At 42.1% G+C, this 20,675-nt stretch overlaps 1 pseudogene; it reads right to left on the reverse strand.

Annotated features, from left to right (window-relative positions):
• Window positions 1-20,099: 20,099 nt before the first annotated feature.
• Window positions 20,100-20,276, reverse strand: LOC132834590 (U2 spliceosomal RNA; annotated as a pseudogene).
• Between the last annotated feature and the right edge of the window lie 399 nt (window positions 20,277-20,675).

A 20,675-nucleotide genomic window follows, 5' to 3' on the forward strand; every position in this document is an offset into this window, starting at 1 on the left:
TATTCTGGAGTTTGAGTCTGGGATAATGAAACCAAGAGGATAGCAATTGGAACATCCAACTGTTTGTATCTTCATGATCTGTCCTCAAAGCATCAACGTTGATCAATAAATGCTCGATATGATCTGCTCAATGAGGCAAGGCAATGAAATTCAGCCTGTTTTTGGAAGTGTGAAAGAGAATGTGAAAAGATGGAAAATAACCTTGTGTTCCAGGTAAAAAAGAAGATTGCAGCACGCTTCAATGTTTCCTATTTAACAGAGAGAATAGAAAACATTCCATGTTGAGTAAGAACCTTGGATTTGATTGAGAGGCAAGTAGAGCAGGAAACATCAAATATTTGGTGGAGGTATTTGACTGATTAACGTGAATGAAGTTGTTGGAGGGTAGTGCAGATGTCAGACTTCAGGTTCACCACTGGAAAGGCAGGGCCTTAGAGAGACCAAGCACAATGGCAGTGGGATGGAAGTCCATTCCAGCAGAGAATGAATATGACGAGAGAAAACAATAACACAGTATTTGAATCAATTTCACGAATACACATTTTCACTCATCCTGGGCAAGAGCACATTCAGACAATCCCAGGAAATAAACCTGCCCTGAACAATGGGGGTGGAGGTGGGTGGAAAGGTTTGCTGACACTGGAGAGATGTCATTCTCTATTTAAATATTCCTGTAATCTCCCCTGTCGTGACTGTGAACTGCATCTGCAGGATGAGTTACAAAAGAGGGGCGTAGACTTTAAAATCCATGGACAACTTCATCCAAGTAACTGAAAAATCTCGAGATTGGGATGAAACATTTCTTTCAAAGCTGATGAGGAATATTGGGAGCTATGAGCACACATTTGACCACACGGTTAGCCTTTCTAAGCTGTTGGTTTTGACATCCTTGGTGACGGTGGTGGATTAACGGACAATGATGATATCAAGCAGGTCTTCATCTCTGTACCATCCACAATGCCCTCCCCTCTAATCCACAACATCAGATTAATCTCCCATCCTAATCTTGCACATCTAGCTCCACCTCAATCACTCCATCTCCACCTCAATTTCTACTCCATCTTTGTCCCTTTCACAGTGTTATGCACTGTCACTGGACTTTAAGATCCTCTCCTAAAGTGTCAGTTCTCTAATTAATTTTTTACCATACTTTATGCTCTTCAATGGTAAGGATAGAAGGATCGGCTTGGTCAGACGAAAAGAGTGACATGTGGAATTAAAGATTTGTTTTCCTTGTTAAGACTCAGTTTTGGATTGTCTTACCAATTTGAATAACTCCAAATGTCTTTGAATAAATCTCTGGAACATGAGTTTCATACTCCACAAAAATGCTCAGTCATTACATGAGGAAAAAATTTAGATTGAACCTTGTGAACCTCAGCATCTACTGCCTTATCACTTCACTGAGGTCTTTTCATACTATATGTAAAGTGAAGCTGTTTTGATCTTCTCTATGACCATACTTACTCCAAGAGAGATCAGACTGAGACACAGTCAGTGCAGTGACCTTCCCTTCCCTGGGTTTATTCGTGCAGCCTCGTGCCTCAGATTAAACCACTTTACTAACCGATTGTGATGTCAGGCCTCTCTTTGTGATGTACACGGTGAGGTTACACTGGTTCTGTGAGGTCACACTTTGACCTATCCAGTACAAGGGGTCTCACTGCAATCAAACAGGGAGTTACTGAAATTCTCACTGTCACCAGGTTACAATATGTTGACATTCCAGTGTTATGGGCCAGGCCAGACCCCCCTGGATCCGATGAGATGTTAACCTTAGTCAACAACTTACCTTGTCAAATGCGTTGCTAAAATCCATGTAGACAACATCTACGGCGTCTACATTCTTCGTCACAACTTCAAACAACTCAGTCCATCAAGATATTGTTCAGGCCAGAATTGGAGGTATGGTGTGCAGTCGTGGTGACTATGCAATAGGATAATTGTGATTGCATTGGAGGGGACAGCAAAGGCGACTCACCAGGATGTTGCTTGAGCTGTAGCAATTTAGCTGTGAAGGAGGAGGCTGGGTAAGCTGGGGTTAAATTCATTCGAGCAGAGGTCAGTGTAACTCAGACTATGAGGGGCAGGCAAGGTGAATAGAAAGCAGCTGTCCCCATTGTTGAAGGGCCATGAAGGCGATGGCATAATTTTAAGTTGAAAGGCAGGACATTTAGAGGGGACGTGAAGAAAAGGTTTCTCACCTGGAGAATAGTAGGGGCCTGCAATGCACTGCATGAGACAGGAAAGCTCACTTCCTTTAAAAAGAGCTTGGATAAGCACCTGAAATGTCAGAACATTCAAAACAATCCTAATCCAAAGAGATGCAGATTAGTGAACTGGCTGTGCTAAATTGCCAGTAGTGTTCAGGCATGTGTAGTTTAGGTACATTATTCAGTGGTAAAAATGGAGTAATAGGGTAGGAGAATAGGTCTGGGTGTGACACTCTTTGGAGGATAGGTGTAGACGTGTTGAGCTGAAGGACTGTCTCCACACTGGAGGAATGCTCTGAACTATGCATTACGTGTAGGGGAATGAGACACGTGCAGCCCTTAGTGTAAGTTGAGAGGGTCAAACTTGACAGATAGGCCACCGCTGTCCTGAATGACTCTATCAGTCTGTAATTTTGAAGTTAAGTTTCTGAATACTTTTTTGTCTTTGTTTTGAGAAAATGTTTCCCGGTGTACATTCCAAATGTTGGTGTGGTCAGTGTCATCTTCAGTTCCTGTATCAGAGTGCTTGTTCAAAAATTGAATTTCCAAAATGTGTTGCAAATCTGAATTAACTGGGAAAGCAGTGGGATAAGAGTATGCAGTCGAATAGCTCTTAAGGAGATCTGAACCATGAGGTATTGAATAACTGAATAGATTCATCAAAATGAAGGATATCACTGAAAAACATATCAGACGATATTTAGACATTGATGGGACTGATAGTGACTGAAATAATACAAGTGTAGTTGTTTAGAGGCAAGTTGAAATTAACATTTGAGTCCCAAGAAAATCATAATAAGCCAATATTTGGGATATTCAAACATGGTCTTAAACAACAATGATATCACATCATTAAAATAAACCTGATGTCATTATCTGTTTGTTTGAAATGATTAAAAATACAGATGTAATCATTGTCTCCCACTGGAGATACCACACAACTTAAAATGATATCCCTGGAACTGTGTCAGCTCCACTTTCAACAGGTTGACAGCAGAAGGAATGGAGAGGTTGTTCAAAAAACAATAAAATGCATTACGCTAATCTATTTTTTGCTAAAGTGTATTACACTATCCTTGTCATTATTGGTGTTCCCGGTAAGTCTTCTTGAAAACTTATCTTATGCAAATCTGTGTAAGTAATGATACTTATTCCACTCTATGACTGATAATTATTTCATTTCCATTTAGCAAGACAAATCCCGATGTGAGACGATGCTGTCCTCATTTACTCAGTTTAATACAATTAGTTTGTCGATTAAAGGACGCCTCAGTTACGTGCATCACTGTCTGTTTCTCTATACTGTACAGAATGGGTTTGTCCTGAGGCCACATTGATGGGGTTTGGCTGAGCACCGGCCCTGCCTGGTCTAGAAAGTGTTTCACACGACCACTCTCTCTCTGTGGGAGTTCAAACCCTGCTATTAGACAGATGGGTTTTGTAACAATCCACCTATTAGTGATACCTGGTGTTTTCCATTCTGTGATGGTCAGGCAGCCCGCTCCAAATAGGAGCCCAAATACAATGTGGGCAATGGGTGGATTGAGGAGGTCATTATGGAATGATACATGAGTGGAAGCAAGGAGAGCTTTAACCATTTTTTATGTTTTCATCATTCCATGGGTGTCTGGTAACATGATGTTTGTGATGACAGATCGCTGAGAGGGGTGTTTAACAGTCTGATCATGATGTGTATTGCTGAATTATTTAACTGTCAAAACACATGCGAGCTGTGTTATTTGTAAAACGATGCACAGTGCTGTTCTGCAGAGTTTAAAAGGACAAACTCTGAGATCTTGAGTGTAGTGGCAGCAGCTCTCCCACAGACCATCAAACAACTTTGCCAAACAAGATGTTTCCCACTTTGCTCTTTGTTTCTGTTATTTTGGTTTCTACAATTGGGTGAGTTATTATTATTATTTTGTTGAAACTGACATATTAGATATGAACATCCTGGATATATGTTTTATATAGATTTACTGTGAATCCATCGTGTTACAGGATTGAGTGCAGTACTCCATCCACATTGTGAACTCTCTGTTATTGTACGTTGTGCACAGGGCTCGGAACGATGGAGATTGGGTGGTACAATAGGCTTTTCTCTGATGAAAGCCAAGTTGGTTTGGGATGACTGTTGTATGATTCACGGTATTAGATAATGTTGTGCTGCTCCAAGGGTCCAATCAGGATCAAGAACGTCCGGCCATGCAGACTGACAGCCAGCCCACGTGTTGTGCCCTCCAGTTTACCTAATGCCCTTTAGGGAAACTAAACTGAGGGACTTGGTGATTTGGAAGCTGTACCAGGATGACCAGTTCATTCATAGTCCATCACCAGTGCACTGCGAAAAGAATATGAACCATTTGTTGAAACTGACACAGCATAATGCCCTTTGCCTCATGGTGTGGACCATCACTGCAACAATTGTCGCACTGTCTGTCCAAACAGTGATTGTGGTTTCCAGGCGAGGTGGACCATCGCCGGTTACATTTGGATGCTGAATAATCCCGGACTGTTTTGTGGCTATTGAGGGATTTAAACTAAGTTGATGGTGGGAGTGAGGTAGTATTGAAGGAACTCCATGTTGCCTGCTCACACTTGGAGATTTATAAATGTTTGTTGTAATGATAACACGGAGCTGTTCACTTCCACAGCACATTGTATATGCGAGGGCTGCTGCTTCAACACTGCTGGCTGGGACAGATCTGTCACAGTGTGTTCCACCTCAGGGAGATGACACAGTGGATCAAATTATTTGATACAATAACGTCCAGTTTCTTTAATTCCAAAATGGTTGACTTGAACGAAAATGCAGTGGATGGAGTATTGAGAGGCAAGATTATAAATAGTTTGAATTTGCTATGCGTCAAGACTATGTAAGATTCATGTGAGTTATTGCCCTAATGCCAGAGGTTAGTACACACAGAAGAGTGAGTGTTCTGGGGCACTAGCATCCTGTGACAGGCTATCTTGGAGTTTTTCATTCTTCTTTTGAAGTTCAATCTTTATTTCCCCAGAGAATCCTATTTACTGATGTAACATGCTGTCTGAAAGCTGATCCATTGCTGTGCATTTAACTCCTGACTTACTGGGCTTTGAGCTGGGGCAGTACGAGTTCCTAATGTGTGATATCAATGTACGTAGTTAACATTTCCAACCTATCTCTGTGGTGTAATTTCTCAACGGAGGAAAGGAAAAAACACAGGATCCCTGTATTATCCAGTGATTGACTGAAATATTGTGTTCTGTTGATCCAGATCTCCAGGAATCACTCTGAGTGACGGTGTTACTGATCATGGAGTGGTACTGAATGGAGATCACAAACTTCAGGTTGGATCCTTATGTTACATTGTAGAATTGTACTGTGTGTGGGAATAGGAACTTCACGAGCGTGAACCTCTGACCAACTATTCTTTCTTTTCTGCGGGTATCTGTAAATGCAGTATTATAATAAGCGTGGAGCACTAACAGGAGATAGCTGGCTGCTCCAGTTGCAAGTTTTACTCGAAATATCTTTCACTATAAACTGTATATAGGTTCAATAACTTGAAGGGAGCACCCAATTCCAGTGACAATGTGATTTAATGTGCACCTTTCAATTCCTGAGTGTGCGTTCCTCGCCAAAGGGGAATTAACCCCCGTGTGCAAGTATTAATGGGAGCATCTGTCAAAGTAAAATTACACTGAGTGCTGGTTACCAACTGGAGATGAACGTAGGCTTGCACAAAGAGGAGTGTCTCTGACAATGGCATTTAGCTGTTTGTGGGGAACTGAATGAAATGTAATATCTGAATGCAGTGAGGGCTAGGGATGATAACGATATGAAACGTGCAATGCTTCAATTATATTACATTCTGTATGTCTGTTGTGCCCAATGTTGGAGCTGTCAGTGTAGTTTGCAAATATACAATGAATTGTAACTGGGAAAATCTTCCCAGCTGGTTGTTTTTATATGGTGCTAAGTTTACAAAGTGAAATGTTCTACTGGAGATTAACAGATGTGATTTTTTTCGTAAAAGTAATATGGCAGAACTACAATTTGAATTCAGTGAATTGCCTGACTACTGGTGAAGATGGTCCTGATTGTTGGAGGTCGATCATTTCAACCATCATATATCTCCGCAGGAATTCTTCAGCATCATTCCTAAAACCAGCTGCCTTATCAATGTGCTTACCTCCGACATAATTTCAAAATTATACAAGGTTGCTTATGATTGCGCATGCTCAGCTCCATTTTAACTCCTCAGATAATGAAGAGGTCCATGTCTATGCACATGGAACATTACACCGTAATGCAGGCGATTCGGCCCACGACGTTGGACCGACCTGTCAAACCAATCTGAAGCCCATCAATCCTACAGTATTACGTTATCATCCATATGTTTATCCAATGACCATTTAGCTGCCCTTAAAGTTGGTGAATCTACTACTATTGTAGGAAGGTCATTCCATGCTCCTACTACTCTCGGCGTAAAGAAACTACTTCTGACATCTGCCCTATATCTATCACCCATCAATTTAAAGTTATGTCCCCATGTGCTTGCCATCATCCAAGGAAAAACAATCTCACTCTCAACCCTATCTAATCCTCTGATAATCTTGTATGCCTCCATTAATTCACCTCTTATCTTTCCTCTTTCTAACAAAAGCAGCCTCACGTCCTTCAGACTTTGCTCATAAGACCTTCCCTCCATATCAGGCAACATCCTGATAAATTTCCTTTGCACCCTTTCCAATGCTTCCAACTCCTTCCTATAATGCAGCAACCAGAACTGTATGCATTATTTCAAGTGCAACTGCACCAGAGTTTTATAAAGCTGCAAGATGAGCTTGTGGCTCCAAAACTCAATCCCTCTACTAATAAAAGCTAACACACTGTGCACTTTCTTAATAACTCTATTAACCTGGGTGACAATTTTCAGGGATCTATGCAAATGGACACAGAGATCTCTCTGCTCATGTACACTTACAAGAATCTTAGCATTAGGCCAGTACTGTGTTACCTCTTCCAAAGTGAATCACCTCATTCTTTTTTCTGCATTCAACTCAATTTGCCACCTCTCAGCCCAGCTTTCCGCTTATCTGTGTCCCTCTGTAAATTCCAACATCTTTCCGGACTCACCAGAACTCCACCAACTTTAGTGTCATCTGCAAATTTACTAACCCATTCTTCTCCACCCTCATCCAGGTCATTTGTAAAAATGACAAACATAAGTGTCCCCAATACAGATCCTTGTGGTCCATCACCTGTATCTGAACTCCATGGATGAACAATTCCCATCAACCATCACCCTCTGTCTTCTTTCAGGTAGCCAATTTTTTGATGCAAACCGCAAAATCGCCCTCAATCTCATGCCTCTGTATTTTCTGCAATAACCTACCGTGGGGAATCTTATCAAATGTTTTAGTGAAATCCATATACAGCGCATCAACTGCTTCACTTTCATCTACCTGTTTGGTCACCTTTTCAAATCACTCTGTAAGGATTGTCAGGCACAAAGTACCCTTCACAAAACCATGTTGTCTATCTCTAATGAAATAATTCCTTTCGGGATGAAGAGAAATCCTCTTTCCTATAATCCTTTCCAACACTTTACCCACAACCAAAGTAAGGTTCCCTGTTCTATAATTATGAGGGTTGTCTCCACTCCCCTTCTTGAACAAAGGGACAACATTTGCTATCCTCCAGTCTTCAGGCACTATTTCTGTAGACAATGACGACATATAGATCAAAGTCAGATGTTCTACAATCTCCTCCCTGGCTTCCCAGAGAATCCTATTCGGCCCAGGGGACATATCTATTTTCATAATTCCCTGAATTGCTAACACATCTTCCTATGAACCTCATTCCGTCGAGTCTACTAGCCTCTATCTCAGTATTCTCCTCAACAACATTGTCTTTTCCTGTGTGAATACTGACAAAAAAAAACATTTAGTGCTTCTATTACCTCTTTGGACTGCACACACAACTTCCCACCGTTGATTCCCCTGCTCCTTGGAAGATGCCTGACCTGCTGCGTTTTTCCAGCGACACATTTTTCAGCTCTGACCCGAATCTTACTCGAGTCATTCTTTTATTCTTGACATACTTTTGGAAAGCTTTAGAGTTTTCCTAGATCCTACCTGCTAAATATTTTTCATAGAGTCATCGAGTCATAGAGATGTACAGAACGGAAACAGACCCTTCAGTCCAATTCATCTATGTCGACCAGATATCCCAAAATAATCTGGTCCCATTTACCAACACTTGGCCAATATCTCTTTCAACTCTTCTCATTCATATACCCATCCAGATGCCTTTTAAATATTCCAAATATATGACCCTCCACCACAGCCTCTGACAGCTCATTCCACATGCGCACGGCCTTCTGCATGAAAAACTTGCATCTTCGGTCCCTTTTATATCTTTCCCCTCTCACCCTATACCTATACCCTCTCGTTCTGGACTCTACCAACCCAGGAGAAGGCTTTGTCTATTTATCGTATCCGTGAACCTCATGATTTTATAAATCTCTGTGATGTCACCCGCAACTCGGACACTCCAGGGAAAGCAGCCGCAGCCTATTCAATCTCTCCCTATAGCTCAAATCGTCCAAACCTGACAACATCCTTGTAAACCTTTTCTGAACCCTTTTAAGTTTCACATCATGCTTCTGATAGGAAGGAGACCAGAATTACACGCAATGTTCTAAAAGTGGCCTAAAAAACACCCTGAACAACTGCAACATGATCTCCAAACTCTTATTCTCATTGCTCTGACCAATGAAGGAAAGCATACCAAACACCTTCTTCACTATCCTATCTAGATGTGACGCTACTTTCAAGGAGTTGCACTCCAAGGTTTCTCTTTACAGCAACACTTCTGAGGACCTAACTATCTCTTCAAGATCCTGTTGTAATCTGAGGTAACCTTTTTCACTGTTCATTGTACCTCCAATTTTGGTGTAATCTGCAATGCTACTGACCGTACTATCAATGTTCACTCCAACTCATTTATATAAACGGCAAAAAGATGGTGGACAAAGCACCGATCCTTGTGGCACAGCACTGGTCACAGGCCTCCAGTCTGAAAAACAACCCTCCACCACCACCCTCTGATTTCTACCTTCGAACCTATCCTCTATCCAAATGGTTAGTTTCTCCCGTATTCCATGAGATTTAACATTTCTAATCAGTCTCCCATGGGGATCTTGTCGAACGCCTCACTGATGTCCACATAAATCACATCGGCCATTCTACCTTATCAATCATCCTTGTTACTTCTTCAAAAACTCAATCAAATTTGTGAGATATGATTTTCCCCGCACAAAGCTATGTTGATAATCCCTCATCAGTCCTTGCATTTCTAACTACATGTACATCCTCCCCTTCAGGATTCCCTCCAACAACTTAACCACCATCGACTCATTCTTACTGGTCTATAGTTTTCTGGCTTGTCCTTATCACTTCTCAAACAGTGGCACCACGTTAGCCAACCTCCAGTCTTCAGGCATCTCATCTGTGACGATCAATAATACAAAAATCAGCAAGGGGCCCATCAATAACTTCTCTAGCTTCCCACTTCGAAGGGTAAGCACTGTTGCAAAATACTCGTTTAGTATCTCCTCCCTCTCCTGTGGCTCCACACAAAGGCCGCCTTGCTGATCTTTGAGGAGCCCTATTCTCTCCATCCTTACCCTTTTGGCTCTAATGTATTTGTAAAAACCTTTTGAATTCTCCTCAACCCTATTTGCCAAAGCTATCGCATGTACCATCTTTGCTCTCCTGATTTCCCTCTTGAGTGTAATCCTACTGCCTTCATCCTCCTCGAAGGATTGACTTGAACTATCCTGTGTATACCTGACATATGCTTCCTTATTTTTCTGAAGCAAACGCAAAGTTTCTCTCATCATCTTCATTCCCTTTCACCCGAACAGGACAATGCTATCTCTAGACTATCGTTATCTCAATTCTGAAGGCTTCCCATTTTCCATCCGTCCCTTTACCTGCTGCACTCAGTTAGCTTTTGAAAGTTCTTGCCTCATACCATCAAAATTAGCCTTCCTCTAATTTAGAACTTCACCTGTTAGATCTGGTCTATCCTTATCCTTCACTATTTTAAAACTAGTAGAATTATGGTCGCTGGCCTCAAAGTGCGCCCCCACTAACACCTCAGTCACCTGCCCTGCCTTACTTCCCAAGAGTAGGACTTAAGTTTTGCACCTTCTCTATTAGGTACATCCACAAACTGACAGAAGATTTTCTTATACACTCTTAACAAATTCCTCTCCATCTAAACATTTAACGCCATGGTCATCCCAATCTATGTCAGAAATTTAAAATCCCTTACCATAACCAACCTGTTATTCTAACAGATAAATGAAATCTCTTTACAAATGAGTTTTTGAATTTCCCTGTAGCTATTATGGGGTCAATAGTTCAATCCCAATAAGGTGGTTATCCCTTTATTATTTCTCAGTTTCAACCAAGTAACGACCCTGGACGTATTTCCGGAAATATTCTCCATAAGTACAGCTGTAATGTTATCCCTTATTACAAATGCCACTTCCGCTCCTCCCTTACCTCCCTTTCTCTCCTTCCTGGAGCATTTGAATTCTGGAACATTAAGCTGCCAGTCCTGTCCATCCCTGATCCACGTTTCTGTAATTGCTATGATATACCTGTCCATGTTCCTAACCATGCCCTGAGTTCATCCGTCTTCCATTTTAGGGCTGTTGCATTGAAAAAAATAGTTTAATTTATCAGTCGAACATTGTTCTCTGCTTTGTCCCTGCCTGCCCTGACTGCTTGACTCACTTCTTTTCTCAACTGTACCAGTCTCGGATTGATCTGTTTCCTCACTATCTCCTTCGGTCCCCCACCCCTCCCCACTTTATGAGTTTAAATCCTCCCAAGCAGCTCTAGCAAATCTCCCTGCCAGAATATTAGTCCCCTTCCAATTTGGCGTAAACCATTCTTCTTTTACAGGTCACTTTTATCCCAGAATATATTCCAGTGATCCAGAAATGTGAACCCTTCTCCCATGCACCAGCTCTTCAGCCACACTTTCCTCTATTCTTTCCTCCTATTCAGACCCTCACTAACTTGTAGCACCGGGATTAATCCAGATATTAGTACACTCAGGGACCTCCTTTTTAAATTGCTGTCAAACTTTCTATATTTTCCCTACAGAATCTCATCCTTTTAACTTCCTATGTCGTTTGGGTCCAATGTGTACAATGACCTCCTGCTGGTCCGTCTCCCCCTTGAGAACATTCTGCACCCTCTCTGAAACATCCTTGATGCCGGCATCAGGGAGACAACACACCATTCTGATCTTTCGCTGCTGGCTACGGAAGCAACTGTCTGTACCCCTGAATAGAGGGTCTCCAAATGCAATCGATCGCTTGGAATACATGTGCCCTCGTTGCTCTTTTTAGCTGTCTCTTTAGGTCCCTCCTGGCTAACTTTAAACTCTCAAGCGCCCTAATTAAGCCTTCGCGTTTCATCTTTAGTTAAGCTTCCTTCTTCCTCTTGGCAATACATTCAACTACTTTAGTAAACGACGGTTCGCTCAATTTACTCAAACAACTTTCTCCCTGTCTGACAGGTGCATACCTCTCAAGGACACGCAGTAGCTGTTCCTTGAACAAGTTCCACCTTTCAATATCGAGACATAGAGTCATAGAGATGTACAGCATTGCATAAGATCCTTCGGTCCAAGCCGTCCATGCCGACCAGATATCTGAACCCAATCTAGTCCCACCTGCCAGTCCCCGGCCCAGATCCCTCCAAACCCTTCCTATTCATATACCCATACAAATGCCTCTTAAATATTGCAACTGCACGAGCCTCCACCACATCCTCTGGCCTGAAAAAGTTGCCCCTTAGGTCTCTTTTATATCTTTCCCCTCTCACCCTAAAACTATGCTCTCTAGTTCTGGACTCCCCCACCCCTGGGAAAAGACTTCGTCTATTTATGCTATGTATGCCTCTCATACGTTTCTAAACCTCTATAAGGTCACCCCCCAGCCTCCGATGCTCCAGGGATAACAGCCCCAGCCTCTTCAGCCTCTCCCTGTCGCTCAGATTCTCAAACCCTGGCAACATCCTTGTAAATCTTTTCTGAACCCTTTCAAGTTTCACAACATCTTACCGATAGGAAGGAGACCATAATTGCACGCAATATTCCAACATTGGCCTAACCAATGTCCTGTATAGCCGCAAAATGACCTCCCAACTCCTGTACTCAATACTCTAACCAATAAAGGAACGCATAGCAAACGCCTTCTTCACTATCCTATCTACCTGCGACTCCACTATAGGGGTCTATGAACCTACACTCCAAGGTCTCTTTGTTCAGCAACACTCCTTAGGACCTGACCATTAAGTGTATAAGTCCTGCTCAGATTTTCTTTACCAAAATGCCGCACCTTGCATTTACCTGAATTAAACTCCATCTGCCACTTCACAGCCCATTGGCCCATCTGGTCCAGATCCTGTTGGAATCTGAGGTAACCCTCTTCGCTGTCAACTACACCTCCAATTTTGGTGTCATCTGCAAACTTATTAACTGTACCTTTTATGCTCGCATCCAAGTTTGAGCTTATAAATGACAGCACCAGGCAATGACCATCAACCGGAAGAAGTGCCCATCTCCAATTTGTTTCCTGTGACATCACTGAATGCATAACTATCAACAAACTGTACCTATTATTGTCAAGAAAATGACTTGGTCCAGCCATGCAACTGCTGTAGCCACAGAGTTATGTCAGGTACTACGATAGTTGTGCTGATTAGCTCCCTGCCTGCCTATCCAAAACATGTCCACCACCCACAGACCATAGCGCAAGGTGAGATGAATGCTCTGCATGTATCCGGCTGGGTGCAGCACTCACAAAGCTTCAAATTGTGCAGGACAAACACGCAATGAATTGGGTTGCTAAACATCACATTCAGTACTCACTCCATTCACTAATGACACACATACCCAGCAATGAACACCACCTACAAGATGCAAAGTAGGACTATAGCAACTCTCTTTCAACAGCACCTCACAAACATGACCAAAGGCAGAAGATGCATGGAAACACCATCACATGGAAGTTTTCTTTCAAGGCAGGTTTCATTCTGACTTGTTAAGATATCACCATTCCTTCACTGTAACTGTGTAAACATGCTGCTACTCTCCCCCGAAAACACTGTGGGTTTTACTGCCCTCCAGGAAATGCAGATGTTCAATAAGGCAGATCTCCAAAATCATCACAAAAGTGATTAGTTCTGTGCAATAAACACTGGCCTGGCCACGAAACCTCACATTCCACGTCAACATTTTAAAAATGCCAACATTCCCACATTTTGAAGACGATATCTCTGAAACTGATGAGTGGTGCGTGTCAAAGGGAATGTCCTGGATGACAGCTAGCATGAGAAAGGTCAAGGTTTTTCCACACACGTAACACCCTCTGCGGGACAAAGTTGCCCCTTGGGACTCTTTTATATCTTTCCCCTCACACCCTAAACATATGTCCTCTTGTTCTGGACTCCCCAACCCCAGGGTTTATGCTTAGTGAAGAGGCTCTGCCGAATTTCGGGCATCTATTCCAATGCATCACCCGTGTCATAGTTTATTTTTTTTTACCCCAATGATGTTCCCAACTCTTACTGGTCTCAGACCCTTTTGCTTCAGTTGTCTGTGCTGGGTAGTGATCGACGCTTTGGTGTTCCCTGCTCCAGGTACCTTCATTGAATTAAGTGTCGGATCCCTTGTCTTCAAATGTGGATCAATTTTGCGAATTTCAGAGTTGAGACAATACATTCTGTACAGGGATGTTCAAATCCCATGGAGTGGTCTAAGAAGGGAGCATTCTTCTGTTACGGGGAGCTGGCTGTGTATTTGGAAGGTCCATTCTATTTTATTCATGAAAGGGTTGTGGGCGTCACTGCCTTGGTCAGCACTTACCACCCTTTCCTAATTGCCCAGAGACCAGGTAAGAGTCAACCAGAATATTTGAGATCTGGAGTTGCATGTAGATCAGACCAGGTAAGAATGATTGATTACCCTACATAAAGGGCATTACTGAATTAGATGAGATTTCTTTTCCAACAACTGACAGCCGTTGAATTACACACTTCAACATTATAAGTTTACATTATTTTTTAATTGAATTCCCATTATCTGCTGTGGCAGGTATTGAAACCAATTCCCCAGAACGTTGTGTTGCGTCCTGATTTAGTAGCCCAGTGATAATATAATTAGGCCATCACTTGTTGCAATCTTTAGCATTTTGTCAGAATCCAGAGAAGTTGCTTCCGTCAAAAAAAAAGAACACTGGGTCTTGGAGAACGAGCTATGGTCTAATTCTGGTGAAGTCCACGGACAGCGCTGATTGAACAATGGTGATTCCTCGCCCCAGTGTGTTCTCGGAATCTGGGAGGAGGATCTCTATTCACAAGGAGAGGAGGTTTGTTTCAGTGCCAACTGTGGAATACTGTCTTGGTTAGGTGGTGGGGGGGGGGGGGTGGTAGCGGCGTGGGGCTTGGGCAGACCTTACTAAACGTTGAAGTTCTTCTTATTGTATCTAATCTGGTACATGTTGTTTGGATTCACTGTTAAATATCTTCATAGCTCAGACTGTCAGGGTGTTCAGAGCATGGGACTCAATGCCCTATTACTTGATTGTTCATGTCTGGGTGGCCATCCATTCCTGGAGATGATACAGTAATTCAGTGCCCTATACTGTCATTCATTTTGCATGGATGTACAATTCTAGGGTCAATTTCAACCGTGGAGGCTCCACAAAAATTTTGTCATCCATGTCCATGTTAGGTGTCACCCATTCTTTGTTTTATTGATCCTGCAAATCTTTGTGTGGATGTTATGGTCTTATGGACAACTCCAGCCAGTCAGAATAACCAATAAAACTGCTGAAATCAACCACTGTCAACCACAATAAAATGTTATGTACACAACTGTATTTCTGGGAGTAATCTGCTTCTCATTTTCTTCCCTATGCCTTGCAAAAGTGCAAATGATTCAGTTCAGGAGTTCAAATTAAGTAAATATCATATGACATGGAACAGCAATTATCTCTGGGTTAAAATCCATCACATACAGTCTGGGTTCAGGCACAGAAATGTTTGATTAGTAACTCCAACTTCCTTTTTCTCCTTTCTCTCTCTTATAGTTAGCCTCGTGACGATTGTCTTCTTGGCTCGGGGCAAAAGTGGTCTTTCTACGTGCAGCAATTGCTATCTGGTGGCCATGGCAACGTCTGATCTATTGTTCATTGCTTTTGAGGTCATACTTATTCGATTTCCATTTTATTATTATCCACCATGTTTCCTGGACATCACTCCTGTTTGTTGTGTTCTCTATGCCCTAAGCTGCTTGACCATTGATTGCTCTGTCTGGTTCACTGCAGCTTTTGCTTTTGATCGATTTGTCGCTATTTGTTTTCATCAGATGAAATCTCAGTATTGCACAGAGAAAACTGCAATGAGGGTTCTCGCAACAATCTGTATTTTCTTTTCTTTAAAGAATATTCCCAACTACTTTCGGTATGAACGTGGAAAGATCATTAACAATGTTCCATGGTACTGCTATACCAGGTCCAGTTATTATAATGGCCTTCAGTTGGCAAGTTTTAAATATATTGAACAATTCTTGACACCAAAGTTCCCATTCACTTTCATTCCCTTTCTCAATATTCTGACAGTCAGGCACATCTCTGAGGCTATGAAGGTACGGAAGGTACGGAAGGGGTCAGAGAAACAGAGCGAATGATCCAGAAATAGAGAGCAGACGGAATTCTGTAATTTTACTCTTTTCCATATCTGCCAGCTTCATACTTCTCTGGTTATTGTATATTTTATATATTTTTCACATCGGGCATTCCTTGCATCGCACTGCTTTTCTTCTCTTTCTACAAGCTGCCTTAATGCTGCGGAACCTAAGTTGCTGCACAAATGCTTTTATTTATGTGGTGACTCAGAAAAACTTCAGAGACCAGTTAAAGTCTGCAGTGAAATATCCAGCTATAAAAGTAATTCAATTGATGAATAAATCCAAGTAACAAACAGCCAACATGAAATGCAGCAGCTAATGGAATATGAGGTCCACATGAGGATTGGACTGAATGGAGAAGCAGGAGCAACAATATGACAACATCCCTTTTTTACTGGGCAGGGAATAACTCCAACTGTGGGGCAGAATGAAAGAGACTGGAGGAGCAAAGCCAGTGTAAAGGATTGTCAGCAAGAATAACTCTTCATAGAAAGCTGAATAACAGAAGCATAACAGAAAAAGGAGCGAGATATGCACAAAAATCTTTTTTTCCCAAGTAATCCGTTCTCAGCGAGTGAAGCGAGTACAAATAGAAATGACCAGAAAGAAAGTATCAGCATTCACTGCAGGTCGGAGTGGCAAAAGCAACAACAGTCTCCTGACCCATGCTTCCTCACTTATCGGAATCAAAGTTTAAAAATCTAACATGTTTCCTGTAACAAAGATTAAATGATATACTGTTTACAAATGTATTTCAGCAATACTTTACTTTTTCCGTTTCCATTCAGTTTCCCCGGCCTGATGTTCATACCACTCCCTATCTTAATTTGTTACTTTCCATGATTCAGTTGCTGTGTTGATGGGGAATCCAAGGCCAAGTCACAGGGTTCAAAGGCAAGTGGGATGTGAACTCGGGAATGAGGTTGGACATTGTGTGTGAACATGCTTACTGCTTTCATTTAAAATTTGTGGTGTCTCTTAGTGACTCTGGAAGAACCCTCTTTCCATTGTGGCTTTATAAAAAAAAGTGTGATAAATTCAAAAAGATATTTGCACCATCATGAAGAATTGTTTGCTTCTGAAAAACGGCTCCGAAATCCCTGCCTCAGCTCATAATTGGTGAAACATTGTCACCACTGTACCCTTCTATTCCAGTGCCATATCAGCTGGATACCAATTTACAAAATCCATGTCTTTATTTTGTTCAAATTTCTTCTATTCTCCTAGTTTGCATATCCCAACAAATTCCAATATTCTCTGATTATCTGGAGACTACCAGATCCAACACAGATACATTGTCCTCCAAATTCTTGGTTGTCAATTCTCACTTGTGAGTTCAAAATCTTCCATGTTCATCCACTGAATTCTTCACTTTTTTTGGACTGGTGTGAATCTTGTTTTATAAACTCTCTATCAAAGTGTTAGATATTGTCTTGTGCTGTCAAAGTTACCAGCGTGTGCAATGATGAAATAAGTTACCGATCGATTTGCAGTAAGTCAAATGAAATGGCAGATAATAACATTATAAACAATAGTAAGTCTAATGATTGGGAGTAGATTCAGATTTGTTTAGTTTAGTTTAGTTTAGTAGATTCGGTTGCTGCCCACCATTCCTGCAAATACATTCACTTCTGTCTTCATTCATTTAACAACTGCCAGTTCCAGCTGGTTGATGGTCACTTGGTCCACATTCCTCCATTCCTTGCACATCCATCTGCTTATGGACTAAAAGACGCTTAAATACACGTATCATATATGTCTCCATTAACAGCCCTGATATTATGTTCCAAACATCTACTATTCTCAGTGAAAAACAACCTTGCCCCACATCTCATTTGAACTTTCACACTTTCGTCTTCAATGTATATTCCACAGTTTGAGACATTGCAATTCTGGGAAAGAGATTCTGACTGTCAACTCTATTTATGTGTCTCATAATTTTATACACTTCCATGGAGTCTCCCCTCAGCTTCCGCTGCTCCGAGGAAAACAACCTGAGTTCTTCCAGAGTCTCCTCATAGCTCGTAACATCTAATACAACAAGCATCCTGGTAAACCTCTTCTGCACCCTCCACATCCTCCCTGTAATGTGGTGACCAGCATTCAACACAACACTCTAAGTGAAGCCGAACTGAAATCTTATAAAGCAGCAACATGACATCCTCACTCTCCTTTCTTCCCTGCACTTTGTATGGAGCCCATGAGCTTCTGTATTTCTCACACAGCTCTATCCTGTATAAACTTTACCTCACAAAGTTACCCGTCCCCTAGCCCCACCCTATAGCGTCGCCGTGCCAACCATCACATAGCAACCACCACACCAAAACCGGGACAGTGATGGTGATCGAACTACCACAGTAACTCATGTCCTCTAATATGATGCTTTTCCCATCCCTTCCACAATACCTGTCTACTCTGCCGACAAGCAGGGTGCCCCCATTACCAGAACTGACTTCCCCAACCTCATTACTACTGTAAGGGCCCCAGAATATCTCCTTGAGAATTTCATCGAACTGATCCACAAATGACAGGAACAGACAGTGTCAGCATGGATTGGTGAACGGGAATTCAAGATTGAAAAATCTACTGGAGAATTCTGGGGATGTTATGAGTAGTTTGTTTGGCCAACTCTCTTGACTGCAGTGGTACAGATTCCCTGATCCTGATTGTCCCAAAATATGCACATGCAGCATGTTTGCTGCTTTAGCTGCTGTTCCAAGTGCCTGACAGACCAGCCCCTTTTTGATCACCGCTAACAACAACAATAAGGTGCCTGGCTTATGTCTGCGATAAACACCCAGGCAAGACAGGAACACTGTTTAACATTAGGTTCTGATCGAGGCATCAAAGTAAAAAAAGCAAAGGACAGGCAGAGATGTTGTGCCAGTCTCTGAGCAGGTCATGTCTCAGGCGCTGGAGAGTTTGTAGTGTTCTTAGAGTAATAATGTACTTTGTGGACAGGTAATTATACATCTTGATGCACTGTCTTTTTAAACTCGGGCTTATTTCGCCTGCTCCACAAGTATCTATTGGAGTGGTTAATGTGAGAATCGGCGCTCAGAGTAATATGCCTCTGACTTGCTCATTCATGATACCACACACAACTGTGTCCTACATCAGTGAATATGTAATCTAATTGTACTCACAGGCCTTTAAATTGAGAAAATAAAGCCGTCACAAACACCTATTGACTCTGGTTGTTCTTGCACGCTGATGACAAACATTCTTAAAGATTTACAAGAATTGTTGCCAGGGTTGGAGTAGTTTTAGCTACAGGAAGAGGGTGAATAGGCTGGGGCTGTTTTCTCTGGAGCTTCAGAGGCTGCGAGTTGACCGTATAGAGGTTTATAAAATCATGAGGAGCATGGATAGGGTAAACAGAAAAGGCATTTTCCCTGCGGTAGTCCAGAACGAGAGGGCATCGGTTTAGGGTGAGAGAGGAAAAAGTTAAAAGGAACCTAAGGGGCAATGTATTCATGCAGAAGGTGGTGTCTGTGTGGAATTAGCTGCCAGAGGAAGTGGTGGAGGTTGATACAAATACAACATTTTAAAGGCATCTAGTTGAGTAGATGAAGGGTTTTGAGGAATATGGGCCAAGTGCTGTCAAATAGGTTACATTAGGTTCGAAAATCTGGTCAGCATGGACAAGTTGTACTGTACATCTCTGCGACTCTATGTGCTTTAAAACATCAGATTTTTCCTTCTTCACAGTGTTCTCAAAATCTCTCTTTCAATAAATCCGAGTCATCATCGTCATCATCAAAATCTAAACTGTTGATTAATTCAATAGTTTCATCTTCTCCATTTTGTTTTCTGAAATGCCATTTGACATTAGATGGAGCTGGTGGGCAACTTTGTTTTCCTTCTGCAGTTCGGAGTTGGGAGTTGGTGGGAAGGGGCGGCGTGCACTAGGGATAAAGTGATAACATTGAGAGTAAGTGCTGAACATGCAGAAAGTGACAGGTGAATAGCAACCGAAAACAAATTGATTTGCACGAATGCGAGTCTGACGTGACCAAAAGGTTGGCAGTGCACTTTCTTACACACAGACTCGGTAGACGAGAGATAAAGCAAACACACAAAAAAGTGAACTAATAAAGCTGATTTTCGGATTCTTTTATGAGGGGTGCACGATTCTCAGAAACACTGCAATACCAGGACGATGTGTGAAGTTGGTTGAGCAAACTCCTAATCCAACCTCTTCCTGCAAAATTCAGAATACTATTTAGTCCCTAATTCAGGGATGGATCAGATTTTAAAGCTGACAAGAACAGACATGATCGAAAAGTGATACTGGTGTTATCATCATGATTCGAGTGGTGCTGGAAAAGCACAGCAGGTCTGACAGCATCCAAAGAGCAGGAAAATCGACTTTTCGAGCAAATGCCCTTTATCAGGAATAATGCTGGGAGCCTCGTGGGTGAGGAGATAAATAAGAGGGGGTGGGGGTAAGTTGAAGGTAGCTGAACTGCAATAAATGGGTCGAGGTGGGGATAAAGGTGATAGGTCATGGGGAAGAGTGGAGCAGACAGGTGGGAAGGAAGATTAGCAGGTGGGACAGATCATGAAGATGGTGCTGAGCTGGGAGGTTGGAACTGGGATAAAGTGGGGGTGTTGGAGAAGTGAGGAAGCTGGTGAAATCCACATTGATGCCATGGGGTTGAAATGTCCCAAGATGGTAGATGAGGCATTTTTCC

Source organism: Hemiscyllium ocellatum, chromosome 40 (assembly GCF_020745735.1).
Source record: "Hemiscyllium ocellatum isolate sHemOce1 chromosome 40, sHemOce1.pat.X.cur, whole genome shotgun sequence".
NCBI classification, from domain to species: Eukaryota; Metazoa; Chordata; class Chondrichthyes; order Orectolobiformes; family Hemiscylliidae; genus Hemiscyllium; species Hemiscyllium ocellatum.